This window comes from Ischnura elegans, chromosome 13, assembly GCF_921293095.1.
Source record: "Ischnura elegans chromosome 13, ioIscEleg1.1, whole genome shotgun sequence".
NCBI classification, from domain to species: domain Eukaryota; kingdom Metazoa; phylum Arthropoda; class Insecta; order Odonata; family Coenagrionidae; genus Ischnura; species Ischnura elegans.
In genome coordinates, this window is record NC_060258.1 from 2436216 (window position 1) to 2462174 (window position 25959).

Here is a 25959-nt window from a genome sequence, read left to right on the forward strand (position 1 = left end):
TCGTGTGATAATTACAACACAGTAAGTGGTTGAACAGGTTGGCATAATTTATGTTGATTTTATATACAAGTTAATTGTTAAGTTCTTAGGTTATTTATACGTTCATATTCTAGAATTTTCCTTAAAGATACTTGAATATGATAGCAAAATTCTGTTTATACATTGGCGTCAATAGCCTTCGTAAACAAAGACTTGATTTTCATATCGTTTGGCCAGCCAAATACTAGTTTCTACACCTTGTATTGCATTTTAAGCGTTTTCATTCAATATTTGCTTAATGTACTCTTTCCGTATGCCTCCATATCACACTTAACATGTTTCTGTGATTGTGAAACTAGAGTCGAGTTTCTGTTTCGTTTTTCGACTATGCATTTGCATGTTTACAATGATGATAAAAGATCTCGTCATGAAAGGCAGCAATAAAAAGTAAAACGTACTTTCCTTCATAGCCATATTATCAGCAGCAAAGCAATGTTTCCTCGAGGATGTAGGATTGTTATGAAATGTTATTTACACAGCATCACAGACTTCACTGACATTTTCTACTGCAAAATTCGTGAATGGATACTCGGGTTAGGTATTCACATATGTCGAGGCATCTTTTAAAGTAGACAAAGAGATATTTATTGATATAAGTCCATTCTCACATTCAACATGTTTCATTGCGTGGCCATTCATTCATTGGTTTTGATGATATAGATATTCTTGACTGTACATTCTCGTCCATTTCTCTAGAATATATAACCCCTTAGGTCAACATTCCAAGAATTAAAATATTGGTAAGCACAAAAGAATTCAACAAACACCCATACCTCATTCAAAATATGCGTCCAACTGAGACAACCACTGATCGGTAAATCTTCAAATTAATTGGTAGTTTCAAGTTAACGCGAGAGAATTTCACTATTTCACCCACCTTCAATGAACGTACACCATCAAACTTCGACTAACATGTAGTCCAAACAACCGTATGCAGTTAATCATAGAAAATGATCATAAAATGACGTGAAAATATCAGCATTTGAATATTTACTTCGCTGGGAACATCGAAGGGCATTACCAATACACGAAGCTAATTAAAAGTGAGCTTTTATTCAGCCAACTCAGTCATTAACGTACAAAAAAGCTAGTGGGGAAAAGCTTTCAATGACGCAGTATTCATTTACATTTGCTCATAATATGAGAAAACGAGAAAATACAGCTTAATAAATCTTAGCAAAATACAACACGAAAACCCAGTCGCTAGAAACATGTAAACAAGTACGCATTTAATATCGTGTGTCATCTTTTTCTTCACTTTTTCGCAGCGTTCATTGCCAACACTCAAAAATTTCAATGCATGATCGAGACTTTAGGAGCTAAAGTTCCACTTTATAAAGTGAGATCCTTGGGACGACTCTGAAACGAAATTTAGCTAAAGTCTCACTTTACCGTAAAGAGAGACTTTGTAAAGTGAGCAATTTCAGTGTCGTCTATGAATCGCACCCTTAGTCGACTAAAAAGTAAGTGACGGTGTACATTTTATTGATTTCCTTAGTTCTTTTTTTATTCCGTTGTATGAACTTTCTTTCCACGATAAGTCTGACGTCTCTTGCATATGATTTCATTGATTTCTTAGGTTGCTGTGGGAGATGGCCTGCCTTGCACTTTATGTGCTCTGCGCTTGGAAAAGCTCATCGAATTCAATGATTTCAGAAATATTTGTCATAAGGCGGACGCAGAGCTGAGAAATGTTTCGTGTATAAATTACTCAAGGGTGAGTGCATCTTTTTTTCATTGGAATTCTAGTGTAACTTACAAATTATGTGAAGTCATTCACGTAAGTAGATATTAACTTGATCGTGTTAGTTCACCGTGTAGCCACGCTTTAATAGTTTAAAGTTCATATAGTTGAAAGTTCAAAATTTAGCAAAATGTTCGTTTTTGTGGGTTCGACAGGTTATGGCAACAACTTCAAAAAGTAACTTAATAGTGTATTTGATGAAGCCACGACGGGTAAAGTATTAAGATATACCTATGTCTGCATCAAAGACGTGCATGTATAATTTATTAAAAAGCACTTTGATCAGCATACAAAAGTTAATGGAGCATTAAATTAGTTCATAAGCAATATTGGTAAATTTTTACAAGTACAACAATCCGGATTTCGCCTTCAAACCTTCACTTTCCTGTAGTATTTTTGCCTCTTGATTAACGTGGTGACATTCATTCCTGGCGGAAATCAATAGTTTTCGAGATATTTTAACTTTTATGGATAGCGATTTTCGGGTTCTGCGCATGCGCGGCCATGTTGGAATGGCGGTAAATGAGTTTCACGGAACATGTTTGAAATTGTAAACAAGAGAAAAATATCCCTAGTGATGGTCCAATACATAACAAAGTGGGAGGTAGAAGTGGATAAATCACTTTCTGGGCACATGTACGGGCTGGTCAACTAGAAAAAAATATCCTTCGAGCTGGTCCAGTTGGTGAAGTGGGTAAATCACTTTCCGGGCACATGTACGATTTGGTCAACTAGAAAAAAATATCCTTCGAGCTGGTCCAGTTGGTAAAGTGGGTAAATCACTTTCCGGGCACATGTACGATTTGGTCAACTAGAAAAAAATATCCTTCGAGCTGGTCCAGTTGGTAAAGTGGGTAAATCACTTTCCCATGACTCTTCTTTTATTATGATGGTAATGTTTGCGCATGCGCAGAAGGTGAAGTGCGTAAAGTAAAGGGTGAGTAAGTGAAGATCGTAAATGGCGGCGCATGCGCAGAACCCGAAAATCGCTATCCATAAAAGTTAAAATATCTCGAAAACTATTGATTTCCGCCAGGAATGAATGTCACCACGTTAATCAGGAGGCAAAAATACTACAGGAAAGTGAAGGTTTGAAGGCGAAATCCGGATTGTTGCACTTGTAAAATAATACCGCAATATTAAATGATATGAAAGGACCTCTCCAATGATCGACGGAATAGTGAAATAAGTCCAGTTTGCCACGTAGTGTTTCCGATTTTGGTTATTCAGTGGTGAGGACCGCAGACGTTTTGTCTTTTCGTACAAGTATGTGTTTAAAATTCAATCCTAGCCAAAAAATTGGATAATTGGAATTCAACTGTGACCTACGAATTAAGGATATCAATGAATAAGAAGATTTTTAAAAAATGTGTTTTCGATACATACATTTCTCTTACTTAAAACCTCCTGTTTGGATTTAAATTTTAAGTCTTGAAGTTAAGGTCATTAATAGAATCGTATTTTCGGACGTTTTCTAAGCTCAATTGACAGTCGGATTAAACAGTAAGAGATGAGAGAAACGCAATAGTATAAAACTACTAAAGGGTAAATTAGCTACTCAAAAAGTATCCAATAAAATATTTCAACTAAAAGATTGCAAATTATTTTATGGTAAATAATAGTTAGTTTACATAATTAAGGTGAGGTAAGTGCTACACGTAGATAGCATATATCAACTTAAACTACATTAGGAAATTTTTCTAGGCTTGTTAAAATCCTCAGATTCATTGGAAAATATATGTATTAATAACCAAAAAGGAGTTTTGGGTTTACATTCCTCTCTCTGTGAAGTGGTAATTTTATAAATTATTTCTTAAAGCCTTCTCAAGAGATCACACCTTCCCCGTGCACGGGGCAATTGCGTCCCATGACTGATGTGCAATATATTTCCACATTGCATGGCACATGGGCTAAGTGCGATTTGTCCAGATATTCAGCTTTACATTGCTTTTTATGGTACCAACTTTCGTTTATCCATTCTTGAAAAATTCACTTACCACTTCCAATACCTTATCCAAGGTATTGGAGTTTTGTCTAAGTATTTGAAGGAACTTTATTGATTATTGTAATGATCATAGCTACCAAAATTACATTATATGTTTATCTGCGAATAACATATATTGCATTTACTATAAACAATATATCTACAATTTCAATAAATCAGAACAACAATAAATCAATTATATTCATATCAGCATTGATTTCAATAGCAGGAATTTCTCTAATTGTGGTAATTAATTTATGTGAAGATCTTATGTTAAGTAAACAAGTAGCCTTCAAAGCTTAAATTAAAAGTAATAATCATTTAGGTCTTAGTTTATATAAACAACTGTAGAATTGCAGTCTAACATCATTTCTTTTGACTATAAACCCAATGGCAAGTGCTTTTTGCATCTTCTGGTTAATTAGATATTACACTAAGGAATTTTTGTGAAATTGGTTTTACTAATGATGGTGACAGTATTCGAATTGCATACATTAATTTATGAGCATATTACAAATAGCTAATGTGTTTAGAAGCTGAATAATTAATGACAAAAATAGCATCAAGTTTTTATGTGACAAGATATATATAAATAGATTAGATTAAAAGGAACAACTCAAACTATTTCTTCAAACTATTCAGCGTTGAATATTGATTTGTTCATTTTAAGTTGGGTTTTTACCCGAGAAAGATGGGCAAATGGTTAACTTATCCTTAACAGCCAACAGAAGGCTTAGGTAATATTTTTACGTCTTACCTAGGTATTTCGCTTGATCCCTCATTCTGTGGATAGGTGAAACTTTTTTTCAGTTCGGCAACATGTCCTCAGAAAGCAAACCACGGGATCACCTGATTCATTGATCTCCAGAATTTTCCTGATATAGTGAGCATCTGACATTTTTTCACTGAATATAGCTAGAATCCAATCTCCACTACTATCCTGTATTTTTTGGGAGTGCACCAACTATCTCAATCATATTTCCCTTCGATTACTATCAAAAGAGGGGCTTTGATCTCATTTGCACTGTGCGCCATTAACAATGATGCTCAAACGACCTAATAAACTAATTGTATGAGTCGAGGGAAATACACTCTTGCCAACAACTCTTGTCTTCCCTGGGTATGTAGAAAATTTGGTTCAGATTCTATACATACATTCCGGTTTATTATTATGGTTCAATTCATGGATTGTCTTTTGCAACAAGTCAAATTGAGCATTTATCACAAAAGGTCAGAAATCTTTTTTGTTGTATGCTCTATCCTTTGAGGTTTTTTAATTGTAATGTTTTGCCATGAAATAAGGCCATAAAACCAATCTTCTGGAGGTGAGTCGTCTTTGAAAGGTATTTTATGCTATTTTTACGAGTATGATCAGCTACTATTTCCAAATCCACTTATGTAGACAACTTTAATCCATATTTATTCATACTGTAACGTTACGTCGTAAAATCTGGTTGATTTTTCACGTAAGTCCAGACAGGGGAAATACTCCAACCGTCGGTCACATGCTGGATCAGGGAAAAGACTCCACAAACAGAAAAACAGCTCACAAGAAAAAGGTAGCCAAAAACAATTTACGAGTTATTACCGTACGATATCTATTCAAAGTAGAGTATTCAAAAAAATCAGAAGTATTACAGAAAACAATGATAGTAAATTCATGATCCCAAGGAAACATTACCAGCAGAAAATTGCTCTAAAAATCTCATGGCTCACAAGACATGTGACTCCCATGCAGGTCAGGAAGAAAAAGGGCTCGCCTAAGCAAGGCGAGACAGCATTTGAGGGGAGGGCTTCTTCCAGGGAGTGGAGGGGTAGCCAGGCGAATTCAACAACCGCCCACTGATGCGTCACTGCCCCTGCAGAAACGGCCGCTCCGCAAAACACCATTCCCTGGTTTTTGAGACAAAGCCAGCACCCAGAATTTTCCCCTCAACATCTGGGTTGGAGACCTCAGAGGAATCGTTCATTGGAACACATGGAGGGGAAGGAGATACTGGGGTGAGGTGTTGGAGGGAGAGAGAGTTTGTGATAGGACAATGGTAAAACTTCTCACTCCAAGTGCAATACTAAGGCCTTAGCACCGATTTCCCCTTGCTTGCCAAGGAGAAGTATTTCTCCGCAGTAGTCCTATATAAGTCTTGCATTGCAGGTAGGCTGGTTCGGAGGCTGGTTCGGAGGCTGCTTCGGAGGCTGTTTCAGAGACTGTTTCCAGAGACAGGATTTTCCAGAGACAGGATTTTCCAGAGACAGGATTTTGCGAGACAGGGCACTTTGCTACAGGGACCCTTTGCGCAAAAAATCCTTTGCGCGAAAAAACCTTAGCGCGAAAAGTTCTTGGCGGGAGAAGTTCTGCGGATAAGTTCGGAGGAAGTTCGAGGAAGTTCGAGGAATTTCTGGGGGGGGGGGTACCAGAAATTTTGGGGGGGGGGGGGACACTAAAAAATGCCACATCCTCTGTGGGAAAATGACCACAAAAATTGCTTGAACTTGGGGACCAAGACACGTCCACCAAGAACTGATTAATGCCTAGAAAACTTATCGAGGCATCACAGGTCCACTGGTTTTCACTGGATGAACCCCCACTGTTTAACCCCCATGTTTTTCACAAAAACCATTATTCAGTGGTTAGAATTGAACTGAATATAAAAAGTTTATTGATTGAGACAATAGTATTGAAGAAATATCACTCAAAAATAGTTTTGACAAGAACATACATTTTTATCACTCTGTAAATAATAACCTCAGGAGTGATGTTTGGAATTCAACAGAATTCTTAAGTGAGTAACATGACATAATTACAAGAGTGAGACAAGAAATATTGCTGAATTGATATAGAGTAGATTATTTAGTATTACATAGCAAGAAAATGAAATTAACAATCAATATGTCAAAATGTGATGCTTGTTTCGGTGAACAGTGAATCAAAATTACAAATAATTATCATCAGCGACCAGAAGGAACTGGGAAGATTTTTATTGGTATAACACCAGGATATCTTTACCAAACTCAAATGTTCCTTTTCTCATCAGAGATATTTTGTGGTTTTTTTTTTTTTAAACCAAGTAAAGCAATACAATAACCAACCACTTAGTAAATGGGCAAGATTGGGTTGGTGAAGCAGTTGGGTTCATCAGAACCCTGGGTTGTCCCATTAGTTGGGTTCAACCACCTTATCAAAAATCAACGATTGACAAAAATGGGTTTTAACTTCTACCCAAAATTCATATTGCAACCCAAGAGAAAGTTAGGGTCGACCAACAAAATATATACCCCATATTATATAATCATTAAGTACAAGTTTATTCAAAAATACGGTTATTCACTAAATAATTATTAGTTATCAAAATACCAGCAAAATATTCAGCATAATATGTGTCTCACTTAATAATATACATTGGCATTAGTATTTCTCCCATTTAAACCCTCCATGTTTGTAAATATTATCAGTCCATAATTAATTATCAATAAAGAATCCTCCAAAATTCAACAAGATTACGTAAATGACAATAGATTGCACTAAATTCCTCGATTTTCCAATAATTATTAACAATTTATAAGGCATATGGTATTCATGTCAGCTATTGAACAAGTACTGACTAAATTTAATCAAGATGTGTATATATATCTCTCAGTATTAATTAAACAAGTCAAAAAAGAATCATAGGCGATGCTAACAAAATGAGAACTGCATATTGCATCAACAAAAGAAATCACTCTAAATTTCACTCTTCAATTAACAATAGAAATGAGAGCTACATGCTGGTTGCGACAAGATGAAAGTTCATACTTGTCGGGCGATGAAGGTCGCAACTCAACGCCAAAGCCACACTAAAACACAGTAGGCAGTCTTAAGATCAGCTGATCAATTCAATCACTCAGCCATCGATAGAATATCGAACACTGCAAAATCACGACACTTATCACTGTCCAGAATTGTGAGAATGTCCATAAAGTCTTGGTGGAGAAAAGGTGACACAAAACACAATTGAATCTTAATAACTGGGGCCACCTCCACAGCTTATCTGGAAACGAGCCATCTCGGGGATTTCCCCCCAAGTTAATCTCCCGTCCTCTCCCTCCAAGCACCCATACTTCCTCCACCTTACCCCATCTCACAATCACAGTAGACCAACACTAAATTACATGAGTGAATTAAGCAGATGAGAATAAGCAAGTACAATACAATATTTCAGAACAATTTCAATTACAAGCATAGAAATAGACTTATTATTCATTAATCAAAACAATATTATTAGAAATCAATAGAAATACAACACCGAAATCAAGCATCAAATAGTATTTGAGAGAGCAAACATTAGCATTCATTGAAAAAAAAAAGAATAAAAAAAAAATCAATGATATTTCTCTCCTTTTAATTACTGGAATTAGCAATGCCACCATGATATGCCTTTAAATGAGAAACATGACAAATTTTCTCTTTCCCAGGAGAAACTTCCAGAACAACTGTTACAGGAGAGAGATACTTTTTAAGGACGAAAGGTCCTTTCCACAGAGGTTCCAGTTTTGCCATTTTCTGTTCACCTTTAGAACTGACAGGATGGTTTTTGCAGAGAACAAGATCTCCCACACAGAAAGTGATTTGGGAGTGAGATTTATTATAGGATTCTTTATACCTGTTTCTGGCCTTTTTTAAATTAGCAATAACATGATTCAGGCAGGCTTGCCTGTCATTTACTTTGAGATCATTCTCGAATAAAGATTTTGGAATGTCCCACTGATTAATTAAAGGATGCTTAAGTTCTCTGCCGAAAATTATTTTGGCAGGAGAATATCCACTGCTCTCATGAGAGGCAGTGTTCAGGGCAAAATTTAAGTCAGCCAGCATAGTGTCCCACATATGGTGAGCATTATTGCACAAAATAGCAAGTGCAGATTTTAGATTTCTATGCAATCTCTCTACCTGATTAGAACAGGGATAGTATGGAGAAACAAAAATTTGCTTAACCCCCAGTTGCAAACACATCTCCTTAACGGCATGAGATTTGAAAACTTGTGCATTATCAGAAACCAAATATTTTGGAAAACCGAATTTTGGAAACACTCTTTGAGTGAGTATTGAAACAACTGAACCAGCAGTAGCCTTACGAACTGGCTCAAGAAAACAGAATTTAGAAAAACCATCAATAAGAGAAAGTATATATTGGTGTCCACCTTTAGTCAAAGGTAAAGGACCCACAAAGTCAATATAAAGTCTTTCCCAAACCTCAGAAGGATTTTTCGATGATAGCATGCCAGGAGGTGGAGCATTTCTGGGTTTACAAGTTTGACACAGATGGCATTTTCTGACCATGTCATAAACCTCTCTTTTCATATCCTTCCACCAAAAGTGTCTGCTAATCTTATCATAAGTTTTAGCCATGCCCAAGTGAGCAGACATACTAGAGCAGTGAAAATATTGAAAAATCATAGGCCTCAAGACCGTAGGCAGAACAGCTCTTCCTCGCTTAATTTTAGAATTCCCATAACATAATAGCTGTCCCTTCAGAAAATAGTTTTTGTCGTTCAAGGAATTATTATTAATCTGATTGAAAATATCCTTTAGAACGAGATCAGTTTCTTGGTGTTTTCGAATGTCAACGAATGACAAAGGCAATTTATGTAACACACAAGAATAAGGAACAGCTGACTCCTTATGAGTGATTGATTCCACATCTAAATGACTATTTGTAGATGAGGATGGCTCAATGCGAGAAAGACAATCTGCGACAGAATTAGCTGATCCTCGAACATGATGCACAGTGAATTTATAAGAGGATAATTTAAGAACCATCCGGCCTAATTTGCCCAACTGCTTAGGATGAGAGAAAAGCCATGTCAAGGCACCATTATCAGTGTACAAGTGAAATGGTTTTACTTGTAAGTAAACACTGAATTTTTGAATTCCAAAATGAATTGCGTGACACTCCAATTCATAAGAAGAAAATTTACGTTCATGTTCCAAGAGTGCCTTACTAGCGAAAGCCACAGGGACAAAATCACCATTTACTTTGTGATTCAGAACGGCACCAACCGCCAAATTACTGGCATCGACAAATAAATGAAATTCCTCGTCAAATCGAGGGAAAGATAATACTGGTGGATTGGTGAGAGCTTTCTTCAACTGACAGAAAGCCTCATTTTCAACAGCTGTCCATTGAAAAGGAACATTTTTACGTTTTAAGCGATTCAGTGGCATAGAAATTTCAGAATACCTTGGAATAAATTTGCAGTAAAACCCACAAAGTCCAATGAATCTGGCCACTTCCTTCACATTTCTGGGAACTGGGAATTGTTCAATTGGTCTCACTCTCTCAGGATCAACTTGCAAGGTTCCATTTGTGATGAGATGGCCCAGAAAAGTGAGTGATTCCACACCAAGCTTAACCTTGTCCTCGCACACCGTCAAACCGGCACTGCGTAGTTTGTTGAGGACAGCATTAACATGAGATACATGGTCTTCAGCAGACTTGGAATAGATACACAAGTCATCAATATATGGGTAGACACATGAATATTTCAAATCGCCCAATACTTCATTAATGAGACGAGTGAATATTTGAGGAGAATTTACAAAACCAAATGGCAATCTATTATATTGGTACACTCCGAACGGCGTCACAAAAGCAGTTAATTTCTTAGAATTCTCAGATAATGGTATTTGATGAAAGGCAGAATTGAGATCAAGAACAGTGAAATATTTTGCATCAGCAAGATATTGGAATGCATGTTCAACAGAAGGTGTTGGATAACCGTCTGATTTAACAACTTTGTTCAACTTACGGTAATCAACCACTAATCTTTCAGATCCATCCTTTTTAGGCACTAGAAAAGCTGGCGAACACCAGTTTGAATTGGAAACCTCAATCACTTTCTTATCAAGTAAAGATTGGATGTGCTTCTTCATTAAATTTGCCTTTGGAGGTGACAATGAGTAAGGATGGGATCGAATCGGAGTAGAATCTAGCAGTTCAATTTCGTAGGTCATAACAGATGTGACCCCCAATTCTTGAGAAATCACATCAGGATACTTTGACAATAAACCCTTCAACTTATCACACAACGTAATTTCAGTGGACGACAGAACATGAGATTCGGACGAGTTACTAACTGGCGCCGATTTAAACGCTTCGCAATTGTCCGTAAAAGAAAAAAGAGAATTCGGGGCAATTTCAAAACTGACGTTCGCCGGACGAATAATCATCTTTGAATTACAAATGAAATCCACACCCAGTAACACGGGAAACGGGATTTTAGCTAGATAAAACACGTGGTTCCAAGAAAACTTGCCTATTTGAACCTTGAGTGAGACAGAGGAATTAATATGAAAAGGCTGCCCCGACACAGTGATTAAATCGACGTCAACATTCTTACGAATAACCTTTCTCCGGCAACATTTCAGAGAAGCAAAGAAATCTTCATCACACAGTGAAACTGAACACCCAGTGTCAATTAAAGCCTGGCATGGCATAGAATGAAGATTAATAGATAATATTGGCAATCGAGTCGAACACTTGTCACGGACGCTCATCAAACTCACGGCAGGCTGAGTAAATCGTCGTCTTTTGCGACACTCGTTCACTTTGTGGCCAGGTTTATGACAGTAAGAACAATTAATAGGAAAAGAAACTTCCCTAGGCGCACTGGAAGAGGCAACAGAAGACGGATTCCTAGAGATACGATGGAAAGTGTTGGAATATTCAGCACAGTCCATTAAATGTTTAGAAGCCTGCGTGATAACAGAGTCCAATTCTACAAATGTGTTAGGCTGATTTGAGAACATAATTGCAGATTTTGTTAAAGGATTTAACCCTTGAATAATGAGTCGCACAATAGAAGACTCGGAATACTGCAAACCCAGCACCTGAGTGGCATTACGCACAGAACACACGAAATCGTGGGGCGTTTCGCGAGGGAACTGAAATCTCTTAACTTTCGTAGTGATCAAGCGATCAAACTCTCTGTCACTAACAATTCTAGCCCAAACTTTTTCTGTGATTTGAGACCATGCGAGATTCAAGTTTAACATAGACAACCAAAAATGACGAGAGCTGGCAGGTAGTTTAGATACTACAAGGTACAATAACGTTGACAGAGGAACCAAAGACAAAGAAACGATTTCATTAACTTTTAACATGAAATTAAACCAATTCTCACTGTTTGACACCTCAAATGGCGGAAAATCACTGAGTAATTGTTTGACAGTTACTAACCCTTCAGAAACTGGCAATGTCTGAGAAGCAGACATTTCGTGAGAGACGTGAACATTACTACTTTCCTCGTGCGTTGGGCGAGGTGGAACCACCTCTAAAGAAGATTCCCGTTCATTATTAGAAACTTCACTTCCTACGGACACATTAGCCGTACCCCTGGCCTTACGATCAGTACCTCCAGGCATTTAGAAAAGTGAAGTGACGACAACGAGAAAAAGAGAGAGAAAAAGCGAGAAATAAAACTATCTCTCATTACTGGAAGAATCCAATAAGAAAAGAGGGGTGCGAGAATAACTAGCTGCTATCCAAATTATCAAGAACATTACGAGCATTACGAACATTAATGTCAAATGGCATAGGACCACGAGGAAAAGTCGGCAACACTAGTCACGTAATCCCACACGAACCAAAAAGCACTTAATGGAACATAAAATAACTCACTTTTAAGAGGAGAAACAACCAGAAACTGCAAAAAGTGGAGAAATAGTGGAGAAATGTCACCATTGTCCAGCACTCGGAGACCTCGACGAAAGGACAGGAAATCGAACCTCAACTCTGCTACCAATATGTAACGTTACGTCGTAAAATCTGGTTGATTTTTCACGTAAGTCCAGACAGGGGAAATACTCCAACCGTCGGTCACATGCTGGATCAGGGAAAAGACTCCACAAACAGAAAAACAGCTCACAAGAAAAAGGTAGCCAAAAACAATTTACGAGTTATTACCGTACGATATCTATTCAAAGTAGAGTATTCAAAAAAATCAGAAGTATTACAGAAAACAATGATAGTAAATTCATGATCCCAAGGAAACATTACCAGCAGAAAATTGCTCTAAAAATCTCATGGCTCACAAGACATGTGACTCCCATGCAGGTCAGGAAGAAAAAGGGCTCGCCTAAGCAAGGCGAGACAGCATTTGAGGGGAGGGCTTCTTCCAGGGAGTGGAGGGGTAGCCAGGCGAATTCAACAACCGCCCACTGATGCGTCACTGCCCCTGCAGAAACGGCCGCTCCGCAAAACACCATTCCCTGGTTTTTGAGACAAAGCCAGCACCCAGAATTTTCCCCTCAACATCTGGGTTGGAGACCTCAGAGGAATCGTTCATTGGAACACATGGAGGGGAAGGAGATACTGGGGTGAGGTGTTGGAGGGAGAGAGAGTTTGTGATAGGACAATGGTAAAACTTCTCACTCCAAGTGCAATACTAAGGCCTTAGCACCGATTTCCCCTTGCTTGCCAAGGAGAAGTATTTCTCCGCAGTAGTCCTATATAAGTCTTGCATTGCAGGTAGGCTGGTTCGGAGGCTGGTTCGGAGGCTGCTTCGGAGGCTGTTTCAGAGACTGTTTCCAGAGACAGGATTTTCCAGAGACAGGATTTTCCAGAGACAGGATTTTGCGAGACAGGGCACTTTGCTACAGGGACCCTTTGCGCAAAAAATCCTTTGCGCGAAAAAACCTTAGCGCGAAAAGTTCTTGGCGGGAGAAGTTCTGCGGATAAGTTCGGAGGAAGTTCGAGGAAGTTCGAGGAATTTCTGGGGGGGGGGTACCAGAAATTTTGGGGGGGGGGGGACACTAAAAAATGCCACAATACTAGCACATTTTTTCCCCATTCTTCCAATTATAAATTTGTCAAGTGCTTCTTTAGGTCATCATTGCTATAAGGCAGTCTTTTTTGGGTTATTCTTACATAATTGTGCACCGTTTCACCTTGCAATAATAATTATTGATCATATTATGACAGCAATCCCCATAAAATGCACGCAATTATTGAATATATGCAACCAGATCTTAAACACAGCGAAGGAAATACACACAATATGTCTACTTAAAATGTTTGCTTGATTTTGGTAGGGCTACAGGAAAGGTCTCAAGTTTAACTTTGCATAAACAATTTCACCTGAATAGAACTTACGTTCTGACACTTAAAAAGATGCAATTGTTACGGTGAGAGCAAAATGCAAGGTAATTATTTCATGAAAACTAACTAAAGAAAGCTTTCTTTATAAAAAAAACCATTAAAATAAAAGTTGTTATGAGGACTCTCATTAAACAACCTAGTTTTGTGTCCAAATTGATTTGTAATATTTATACAAAAAAAGTTTAACTCAAGAATTGCCAGACAGAAACTAAAAATTTAAGCCATACTACAATCATGTCGCCCCATAAGGAAGGAATGATTGGATATGGCGGGAAATGTGTGTCCCCCCATCTAAACTAAATGTAATGATCTGAGTCCTAAAATTTAAGGTAACCAAGAAAACTAATCCATGAAGCAGAGAAAACAAGATATAGTTCTTACCTAGCACCTCTCGTACGTAGATGCTGAAGGAACTGGTGTTACCTGTCCTCACAACCTACAACAACTGCCAGATGAACTGAAGGGTAAATTTTCTAAGAGTGTGGAATGAGAATTCGAGGGATAAATATTTCAAAGTAGTTGGCTCTGGTTCCCTTAAAATATGTGGAATATGTTGTACGACCGCCACGTGCCTCGCGAACGGAAATACGATCTTCTTGAGTGTGGTCGCAGTTACACCACCTCACCTTACTAGTAATTATCCAAATAAATGAACCCATGAAAAAACACTTGAATGAATGTACACATAAATGTAATTTACCTGTGAAAATTGTCACCCTAAATTTCTATTTTATGTACTAGCTTGCAACTTTAAAAGAAGGGAGTTACGATTCTTTGCATGACCTTGATATTCCAGGGGTAACATGAGTTTGCTGTGAATGACACGATTGAAGGCCTTCTCATGGCCCATGTGATGCTATAGTAAAGCCATAATAGTATGACCTGAGTTACACCAAGAATCTTCTTGCCCAATGTTGATTCTAACAGCCATTTAGTTTATGGGTGATTGATTTGCAGACACGTTTCGATTTTTATTTAATGGCATTGATAAGATAAAAATCCTGTTTCATCGAGATTATCAGCATTCCTTATTTGTTGATTTTGAAGTATGTGAGTTGTTTATCTCTGTTACTCTCTTTGCAGAGTATTGGTGGAGAGGGGGCAGTTCATGACAATTTGAGGTTTTCTACTGAAACTAAGGACTTTGTTCCTGATGCAATTATAAGAACTTTAGAGAAAGCATGCTCAGTCCAACTAAATGAAATATTCATCCCTGTGCCAGACATCCAACTGCCCACTGCCAATATGTTGGTAAGTTTTATTCTCATCTACAGTAAAGCCTGTGTCGGAAGATTCATTAATTTAGCTTTTGTTACATTACTATATCAATTGTATGATGAAAATAGGTTTGCCTAGCATAAGTATATGCATTTCCATGGGGAGTCTTCTTTATCATTTGGATCATAAGTTGTATGATAGAAGGTAAAATGCTTTTATCCATTCCTTGTATGATAAAAGGTAAAATCCATTTACTCATAATTCAATTTAACCTTTTCCCTAGTACACACATGTATACATGTGTGGACGTTTCCTGACCCAGGAGACGACAGCCGTATATTTATGTGTGACATTTTCCTGGCCAGGAGAACAAAAGCCGTATGTGCATTTTCTAGCTCTCCCCCACTTAGGACGGTTGTGGGTTTATGTTGCCTTTGTCTCGGGACCCAACCCTGCGGGGCTTAGGAATAAGCCTCGGAATCTGGGAGCAGGTACCCGGACCCCTCGTCTTTTATAACCCCTCTTAGCAGTAAGGGACAGCAGCCATACAATTGTTTATCCAGTCAGTTTTCCAAATAAATATTTGTTCATTTCTCAAGAAAAATAGACTAAGAATTGAATTCTTGGTCTTTTGAACAGCATTTCCAATTTTTAAACGAAATTCTACAATAAATATTAACTTAAATCTCGAGTTATGTATAAACATCAACATGGAAATTGTTGTTGCATTAAATGCTTTAATATTGACCGTAGAACTTTGCTTAAATTTTGACAATGTTCAGAAAAAAATGAGGAATTCAATTCAAAGTCTGCAATTTACGTGCAAGCAACAGTTATCCGTATTCTAAATACGAATAAGCAATACATAAGTTGACCGCGAACCAATGCCGCAGGTGTGGTCGTAAACCCGGAAAGGAGGGAGCACAACTACTCTCGGAGTCCAAGATAATGCGAAGTCCCTGCGTGGAGGGGTCGAAAAAGTTTCCGTGAGATCCTTCTTAACGAATGCCCTCCAAAAATGCTCCGTACCACGAGAAAGAAGAGTCTCTTGGGGCTCAGTACAGCAGTCATGCGAAGACAGAAATTCTGTACTCTCGAAAGGGTTAAGTTGTACAATACCACCAATGTTAAATGACCTTGGTTTAAAATATAAGCGGCTCTCAAGTGAACTCTCGAGCGATGAAACTCATTATTAGCCGATTAAAAATGAAGTGTGTCTCATTGATCCCGAAAGGAACTGGTGGGTCATAAAGGAAACCATTAGGTGGCCCTCTTTGGGACTGCAAGGATGATAAAGGTTATTTTATGTGCATTACTTTGAAATAGCCACAGTAAATTAATCCTATGGTGCACAGAATTTAAATTAAACTGTCTGAAATGCATCTCTCACTTACCATGGCACTTTTTGGGACGATATCTGCAGTGTTCAGTGGGAGTGACTGTTACAGTTACAAATATTAGAGGGAAAGAATTATTTGTGGGAGACCCCAATTTCCTTTTAAGAAGAAAAGTATTTCGTGAGGCTCTCAACTGTTTGCGGGTTCATTAACCCGGCGGTAGTCGCGCCCATTTTCCCAACATAAACGGTCGCGTGGGGTGTCTCTGTCACCCCAAAAGATTTTCTTCAATTTCATTCTAATAGTATATATTATTTAAAAATTTTGCATCTCGACGTATCCTTTGTTTATTTAGGAATGACTATACTATATATTTCAAACCATAAATTCAACTTTCATTAATTTAAGAAAATATTTTTGAATGCCCTATTTTCCAGTAGGCAGTCCCAGTTCCTCCGGAAAAATTGCCAATTGTTTTTGTTTCAGCCAAAGAACACAGTTAAATGTTGAGGTATAAATACATGGCATACACTTTTATACACATCAATCACTGTATATCATCATATTTTCAGCATCGACCTCTATTTGCCTTACGTAAATACTAATAAATGTACTAAATTAGTTTACTTATCTATATTGAATCGATTTCCCAAAATGTATTCTTGAGGAAAATTTTTCGATGATATTACGGTCACTTATTACTATTGAAATACTCCTGTTACAAATTATATACAGGATTGGAGAGAAAAACTAACAAATATGTAGTCCTCAGCAGAGGTTCAATTTCGCACTATTGAAAAGTTTTATTGAGTCTAAAGAATGCAGAAAATAAATCATGTAAACTATTTATTTCCTTCTAATCACTTCTCAAAATTTTAAGCAAAAGTGTACCACGCGTTAGTTTCTAACACAGTTCACAGTATATTTTTGTTTTTATATCCGTCGGAAAAAAAAAACATCTTCCAACTTTTTTCTTTTTTTCTCCTCATCCTTTTCTCAGGCTCATTTTACGCATATTCCTCTATTTTTCAAGTCTCTAGAGATCGTGTTCAATATCGATCTAATTTTGCTGTATGGAAAAGTTAACGATCGAGTTATCTCACGAAGATAACTTCTTTGCAATGTGATAGTGAATTGGAATACCAAGGTATAACAAATGCACTGATGTCAGCAGTGTTTGGCAAATGAAAGAAAATGGCTATGGACCATCTCCTGATGTTTCTGCTTGCACGATAGGTGCTGCCTATTTTGTCTAATGTGGCTAGACCTCCTTCAGTGCAGTTATAAAAGGTCAATATTTCCGTTTTTCTTTTTTATCTGTTCGTCTTGGATTCATTGACAGAAATAGCTGTGTGAATTGTTGGCATAAGAATTACATTCTTTGACCATTTTACGACGCAGGAAACTAGAGCTTTTTTCTTCCTAAACCAAAATAAGCTGCTATTTTCTTCTTTCTTTTACATATATGGCTTTCAATGCTAAATCTCTTTTATTTTTTACGTTCAGTTCTCGCAACCGTCAAATTAAAGTGTCGAATTACATATGCTTGCGGAATATTATTGAACCAGTAGTTCAAATTATGTTCCTCCCATTTCTGATTACAAAAGAAAATATTCGCTTTAACTCCTCTTTTGGACTGGTATCTACAAAAAATGGACCCTCTGGTTGCCACCCTGAGTAGGTACATTTTCAAATACAATCAAATTTGCCAATGCAAAAATTTTGATGCTGTATTTTGTGTGTTTGGAAGGTAAATATTGCCTATATGAACATCTTCTTTGAAAAGGAATCAATTGCTCATCAGCTTTTTTTTCATGGCCCAATTATATAATGTTGCCGTGCATTGCGAGCAAACATCTCAAATACATCTCTACTTTGTACTAATTTGCCACTTTTCATTTTCTCTACTCTAGCAGTCTCGTTGTCGAGACGAAAAGATAAAGGGGAAAAGAGAAATATGTTATGGCTCATGGTGGAATAACATATTTCCACTTCTAATCCATTGTGGTTCCATAACAATAAAAAATTCTGTTATTCAGTTTTATTTGCCCTGGCTAAAAGTAAAATACTATTCAGGAACACTTCTTCTTCTTCTTAAGTCTTTCCTGTCTGTTTCATAGAGAATAAGACAAAGAAAGAGAATAATTTTTAGTAACTTTCTCTACCTGAATATTGGTGTAATTTACAATTTTCTCTGCCATTCTTTCAATGAACATCATACGAAAACAAACCATTCATGTTTTGAATCCAATTTATTTAGCTAATAAGTCCACTCCTCTCAGTAACACTGCTACAATTTTATGTTCTCATGTTTGGTCTTGATCCCTGCGTATTACACGTTGCAACTCTATACTTCCCGACGTACGTAAGCTCCCTTCCCTTTTACAAAAGTTCATCATCTCTGCACTGTTGTTCAGTGTAAGTGTCATGCACAGCTATATGACACCCGTCTTCGTTTTCATCAGAATCAATCTTCTTCCCTCAAAGATTCATTCAAAAGACAAAGACTCTTTCTTTTAATCTAGAGGTAGTTGACATCTAGTATGAATTGAAAACGATGAATGTAAGTATTACAAGGCCAACCTACAATGGTAAATTCACAGAAACATGTAAATAATGAATTTTTTAATAACTACTGCACCAACGTAATTGAACGAAGTCTTCAAAAAATCACTTCTAAAAATCGCATTTCCTACAAAAGTTGACATCAGAAACAAATAATTCCTCATCCAAATTTTCAATCAAAAGTCAAAGTATATTAGCTTTTTCCTTTTTTTAGAAAGACTGCAGGAATCCATAGTGTACTGAATGAACGTGCTATAAGTATTACATGACCGATTTTTTCGTGGCTCACTGTAACATTATAAGAAATTACTAACTTTCTATTTGTTTACCTACATTTAGGCAAACAATATACGAATAAATAAATATTTATTGATGTAAACGCAAAAAGACAACTTTCATGGCCAGTTTCCGAAAAGAAGCTATCATATCAACATGGGTTCAGGAAGGGCTTTTCTTGTGAGACCCAGTTACTAGGGTTATCGCAAGACATTGCTGAAGTCCTGGATCAAGGCAGTGAAATTGATGCGGTGATCATTGACTTCAAAAAAGCTCTTGATACAGTGCCACACGTTCAGTAGATAGAGAAAATTAGTAGGCTGCAGATAGATGATAGGATTAAAGTATGGATTAAGGAATTTTTGAAAGGTAGATCTCAGAGGGTAAGAGTAGGTGAAGGATATTCTATGGAGATAGCAGTAACATCAGGGGTCCCGCAAGGAAGCGTATTAGGTCCGCTATTGTTTCTAATTTATATTAATGACATCCATGTGGGAGTTGACTCCAATATACAACTTTTCGCAGATGATTGCATAATCTACCGAAGGATCAAAGCCAGGGAAGACCCGGGTATCCTTCAAAATGACCTGAAAAAAGTATCTTCATGGATAATCTCCAACAAAATGGATGTGAATACGGGAAAATGGAAGCAAATTACATTCATGAGAAGGAAGAACACGGAGAGTCGGTCATACAGCTTGCTCGGGGAGAAAATTCCCAAAGTTAGGGACTTAAAATACTTGGGGGTTAATTTCACATCTAATCTTGATTGGGGAGTGCATATTGATCAGGTGGTAGGGAGATCATTTAAAACCCTGCATTGGGTCATGCGGAATATAAAAGAGAGCAAAAAAGAAACTAAAGAAATGGCCTACATGACCATGGTTCGTCCTGTACTTGAATATGCAACTTCTGTGTGGGATCCCTACTATAACAATGAATCTTCTAAGCTTGAAAGGGTTCAGCAAAAGGCAGCCAGGTTCACTTTAGGGAAACATGGAAGAAGGGAAAGTGTATCAGCAATGCTAGGGAGCTTAGAATGGAAACCTCTAAAAGTGATAAGAACCATTAATAGGCTATGCGGCGTATACAAAGCATTCACAAAAGAGCAGGGTTGGAAAGAATTAGGTCTAAAGTTGGGCTCACCCTGCTACATAGGAAGGAAAGACCATAAATTTAAAATTCAATTGAAAAAACAGAAAACAGACATTTTGAGAAAATCCTTCCTACATAGAGGAATAAAAGAGTGGAATGACCTACCTGAAGTGATTTTTAAGATCTTCCCTTCAAATGCCAAAATTTTTAGGAAGAAGTGTGAAGCACTTACCTATTGATTAGTACATGTTGGTTCAAAAAGAAAGTTTGAAGTTGGGTCAATGCTCATTTTTTAGTTGTATTATATTAGAATTAATGAATTTAATGGATTGTTTTAAATTTTTTTATTGGGATAATGTTAAATTCTTAGTTGTATGAGATTAGAATAAGGGCATTGTTTTCATCATGGATATATATTCTGGTTCTGTTTCTTTGTATTATGTACTTCCTGATTTATGTTACCATCCGACGTTATGGTCGACTTGTAACAATTTATGTAATGATAATAATAATAAATGTGATGAAAATGGATGAAAAACATTCAAGGCAACTTTAAATACTAAAGCCCGTATGACACTTGCCAATTTATTGGCCAATATATTGGCGCGCAATATTGGTTAAAATTTTGGGCTTTAGGCATCGTATGACACGTACCAATATTTACACCAATATTGGCCGTTATAGTGTTCTATTACCCCACTAGAGAACGCCACATAACACAAAATGACGAAAGAGCATCTCAAGACGCAGATTGATTGCCAATGAGCTACAGAATGGGAGATGGCATAATAATTGTAAATTTAATAACTATTTTGAGGGGCTGCAAAGATATTTTCGAATTGCTCGAAATTTCATTCGGGTGAGTTCCTTGAATGATGAGAGATAGGAAATATTGTGATCTCATAGGTGAGCCAAGATAACGTAGCGGCTCGTTTTGGCTGGAATATGTTCATCGAATAAACAGAGATTGTGTCATCAATTGGGACTTTCACCCGAAACTTTAGCGCTCAAATCATGAAAAATAGTTTCATAATTGTAATTTAAACAAAACATAGACGCAATCGAGGAGAATCACGACGTTTTTATTCATTAAATATCCGAAATGTTATTTCCGAATTACCCACTTTAGACAGTTGATGTTTGTGAATTTATGTTCTCTCATAGTACATATTAATTATTTGAGCTATTCCATGGATTGCTATGCTTCTAAAGTTTTTATATATGATATTAAAATTCCGAGGTGAAATGTTTTGCAAAGAGCTTCTAGATTTGGCCACTAGGAGTCGACAAGACTGAGTTCTGATTGGAGATTGGCCTCGAGAAAATAGAACCCGTTCTAAAATCTAGATTGGCCAAGAAATTGTGCCCAATATTGTGAAACGGAGATTGGGCTAGAAATTGGTGTGTGTCAGTGGGTCCACAATCCAATATCCAATGGATTGGCTAATAAATTGGGAAGTGTCATACGGGCTTAAGCGGCAAACCGTAACGAGAATGGTCGCGTGGGGTGTCTGGGGCACCCCACTCTGCAGAGCTTTGACGAAAGCAATTTTTCTTAAAAACTTGCATTGATTTTATAATAATCATTTATATTTATCCTCAGAAAGCGTAAAAAATCAGCTAGAGGAGGTTACTGGTCATTTCAGTCACAATTACAGGAAAAAATAGCGCTTATTTAAGGCTGGGTTGTCTGGGACACCCCACGCGACCACTGCCAGGTGAAAGAATAATGCAGCTGCTGAAAGTTTTAGTTAGGATTTCCACAAAATAGTTTCATTGTCAGAAAATTCAATTTTCTAGAAAAACAAACGGCCCACTAAAAAGGTCACCACCAAAATTCATAAAAAAACATTCAATTTGACGAAATTTTCAAATATTTTCACTTAAAACCCCAAATGTCCGCTTCTTTAAAAAATGAAAAAAAAATAATTTTTCCCTCGCTCTCCTCAACACAGGTGTAGCAGAATATGAGATCATTTTTAAAATGTATATACTTATTTGAACTGCCGGACGGGAGTTAAAAATTTGGTATAGTTTTATCCAATTACAACTCTATGAGGGTGAGCCAATATAAATAAGTCGAAAATGAGTGTGTGCCATATGCCGTTAGAAATTACGCGCCCACCTTTTGCTAGCAGATCCATCCAACGTACAGTCCTCACTTAATTGTGTGATTTTTTCTGTTTTGGCTCCTATAATATCATTTGGGTGACCGTCACTTTGGTACAGATGATGCTGTAATCTAACTCGGCTGCAAGAGCAACCATAGAACTTCCTTGCTATTCGCTTTCAAGGACTTGTGAAGAGGTGGCATAAATGCCTGAATGTACGTGTTGACTATCTGAAATAGTAATATAAATTTCAGAAAATTACTTGGGTCATTTTTTCCTCAATGTAGTTTTGCGACTTGAGCTAGAGTGTTGGCTTCCTACCCGGTTGGCTGGGGTTCAAATCCTGGTGGTGGCATAGAATTTTCCGACAGTAGAACATTCCCTGCTTGAATGTTGTGTGGAGGACATTTCAAACACAACCCTCCGTCCGACGGATACGTGGTCCCCTTGGCGCCTTTCGTTGAGAGCAGGCGGATGCCGACGCCACATTCCTCTCTACTCCTCCTTACCTACCCTACCCTAGTGGCGCAAATGACCTCAGCTATCGATCGCCCCATCCAAATACTATGCCATGCTGAAACGTTGTAAAAAAATGCATTTAATTTGGAAGTGCTTGCCTTTTCCTTCAACACGCTTAAGAGGGCTACTTTAAACCCGAAATACGTATAGGTACGTCTGTTACCTCGTCCCCTTGGAGATCCTTGACCACGCTCTTTTTGGAGCTATTTGTTCTCCCGTAAGTGTGAATCCATCTGTGGGTGATTGAATGTGTGTGCGGCTGCTTATTGAGTACACACGTTTCTGCAAACCACTGGCTATCCTTTGCAGGCCTTTACTGTGAAGATTCCCGATGTTTTTGTAGAACAAGAAGCCTTTGTGGAGGTCCATACAGCCCTCACAAAGGATCCTGTTTTGTGTGTTTGTTCTGGGTAATGTGTGTGTGTGATTTTGGTCTATTCGGGTTGAGAGGCTGGGGTTTGGCCCCTGCGGTCTCCCCTTCTCACTCACCAACACAGTGTCAATTTCTACTCGCAGGGCGGACGAGCTGTGGGAGAATTATACGGCCATTTGAGTATCTCCCTTTTCTACATCTTTGAGGTCGTAGAGCTCATTTAAATACTTTAAGACCTTAATCTCAAACACACTAATCGATAAATAAACATTAAAACATAGTGGTCAAGGGGAAGAAAAAGTTAACCAATTTATAAAAATCAAGTGGAAGCTAATTAAATGCCTTACTTTTTTACTTTTCAGGATGAAGACGTCCTCTCCAAGATGGCTCTATCTATGGATTTTTGTTATCTTCTTGATTGTATCGATTTTGGTTTTGTGTTATTTTTGCGTTACTGAATTGATCTCAACTATCGAACAGGATCTCTAGACATGACTGGACATCATGGTGTTATTTACACACCAGTCCTGTAATTGAATTGAAATTTTAAAATGATTTTTTGCTCAATTCCTGATTTTACATATTTTGTTTTGTAGCGTGGTGACAATGTTTTATTATTACTGGGCTATTCCATTTGTGACAGAATAACTTTTAGAGAAAACTATACATTAGGATAATTAGATAAAATTGTAAAATACGAAAAAAATCAAAAATTCTAACTGTGCATGATATGGGCTAAAAATATTTATGAAGGTGATTTTCGTACACAGAAAGAAAACTAATTATAGAAATACCTTCTTAATATTTCCTAATTAATATGTGACGAAATTACCATCAGGTGAACCTCCTATGTGTGGTGAATTCAAACATCTTCAACCCTCAGTGAATTTAAGTGGAATTTGAAAACTTTTAATAAGGCTGTGAACAATGTTTGAGTCATTGCTTATGATAACACAATTTGTCGAAACTACAAATTATGCAGAATGAATTATTTGTAGTTTCGACAGCATAAAATGTATATCACAGTCTTATACAAACACGTGACGGAACTACCAATTTCTTCTTGTTTCAAGTTATTACAAGATAGAATAAAAAAATGTAGCTTCTACATAATCAAATTCTCACATCCAGTGTACTCTGAGCTTTCTGCAGTTTCAAGTCTGTGTCAGGCTAACTAGCCCTTCTGGTCCCAAGACACGCTAGCAAGTTTTTCCAGGCATTTGCCTACTTCTATATGGAGATGCTAAATTTGAAGACATGAAATTGAGACAGTATTAATTGAACCTGAGTTTGTAGATATTTTATTTGTGCTCATGCACATGTTCCGTCTGCGCAGTCAATTTTAAATCAATGCATTATTATGGTAGGGATAAGGAGATATTAATCAACTGTTCATAAAATGGTTTTTACAGCTTACCCACAAATAATTTATCTCTTTACCTAGCATAACCTTGTTACAAAGTTAATTATATAACTTAAAATATCAGCTCAGATGTAGGCGACTATGCGCTTTATTCAACGCAGATATATAAAATGAATTCTTATTAAAAACACTTATTGCCTAACTTTAGGTAATTCCGTCACGCAGTTATGTGACCTCAATTAAGCATAGCCCTACTGCAAAAGCAAAATGTCTCCATTGAATGGCTGCTTTTTCGCTTCTATTTCCATATGATTCTGGCATTCACAACATGAGTCAACGCATGCCGAAAATAATTAGCCCCATATCATTGAAATTTGTAATATTTGTTACAAGAATGTAAAACTCCTAATGTTTTCTTTTGCATGATATAATAAATTGTTTGAACAACGCTTGAGTTTTATTTCAGTTTAATCCAAAGGACCTAAATGGCACTGAAATTGGGTATTTTAATTAAAAATATCATTTCTATTCATAAAAGCACCTGAAGGCTTTTATTAAGGCTCACATTTTTACAATGAGTCATTTAATGTGTTATACTAATTTATGTAATGAATATTTTTTCTGTCTCAGGTTTCATTAGATGCTCATGATGAATTTTAAAACGCGCTCTTGAATTTTATCGCGTTGTTGCTCACTTTTTCGACTTCAGTATTTATAAGGCTTTTTATATCTTTATTGCCGCGGACGGTTATTGGATGCTACGATCAGTCTACTACGTTGATTAAAGTTGATAATGGCCAATAGTTTGTTAAAACGATTATTATCTCCAAAGCGATGGAAATCCTTTACGACGATAGTTCAGTACCATCATAAACTTTTGAATTTATTTGGACATCGAGAGAAAATAATGATTTCAAGGTAAAATACGGAGTGATGGCTGGGCCCACTTGAGGCCTGACGGGTCTGTTGATTTACTGGCGTATGATCAAAATTTCCCGCCCCTAAAAGATGAAAATCCTTTACCAAAACTGTAAAACGATGTACAAAAACGTCGGACTTTAACCCTCATTTGAAAATAAAAACGATGAAATAACAGTTGTAGGCGATTTATTGCATCAGGTATGTCCAGGTTTATCCATGAAATACACTTCATTTTCCGATACAGCTTCCGCGAAATATATCCTAGTATCATTCAGATTTCC

At 37.1% G+C, this 25959-nt stretch overlaps 1 long non-coding RNA gene across 1 annotated transcript; it reads left to right on the plus strand.

Annotated features, from left to right (window-relative positions):
• The first annotated feature begins 15072 nt into the window (after positions 1 to 15072).
• On the plus strand, positions 15073 to 25202 carry LOC124170269. Its single transcript, XR_006867404.1, has 2 exons — positions 15073 to 15151; positions 23757 to 25202. It is a non-coding gene; the product is annotated as an uncharacterized LOC124170269 (long non-coding RNA).
• The last annotated feature ends 757 nt before the right edge of the window (positions 25203 to 25959 follow it).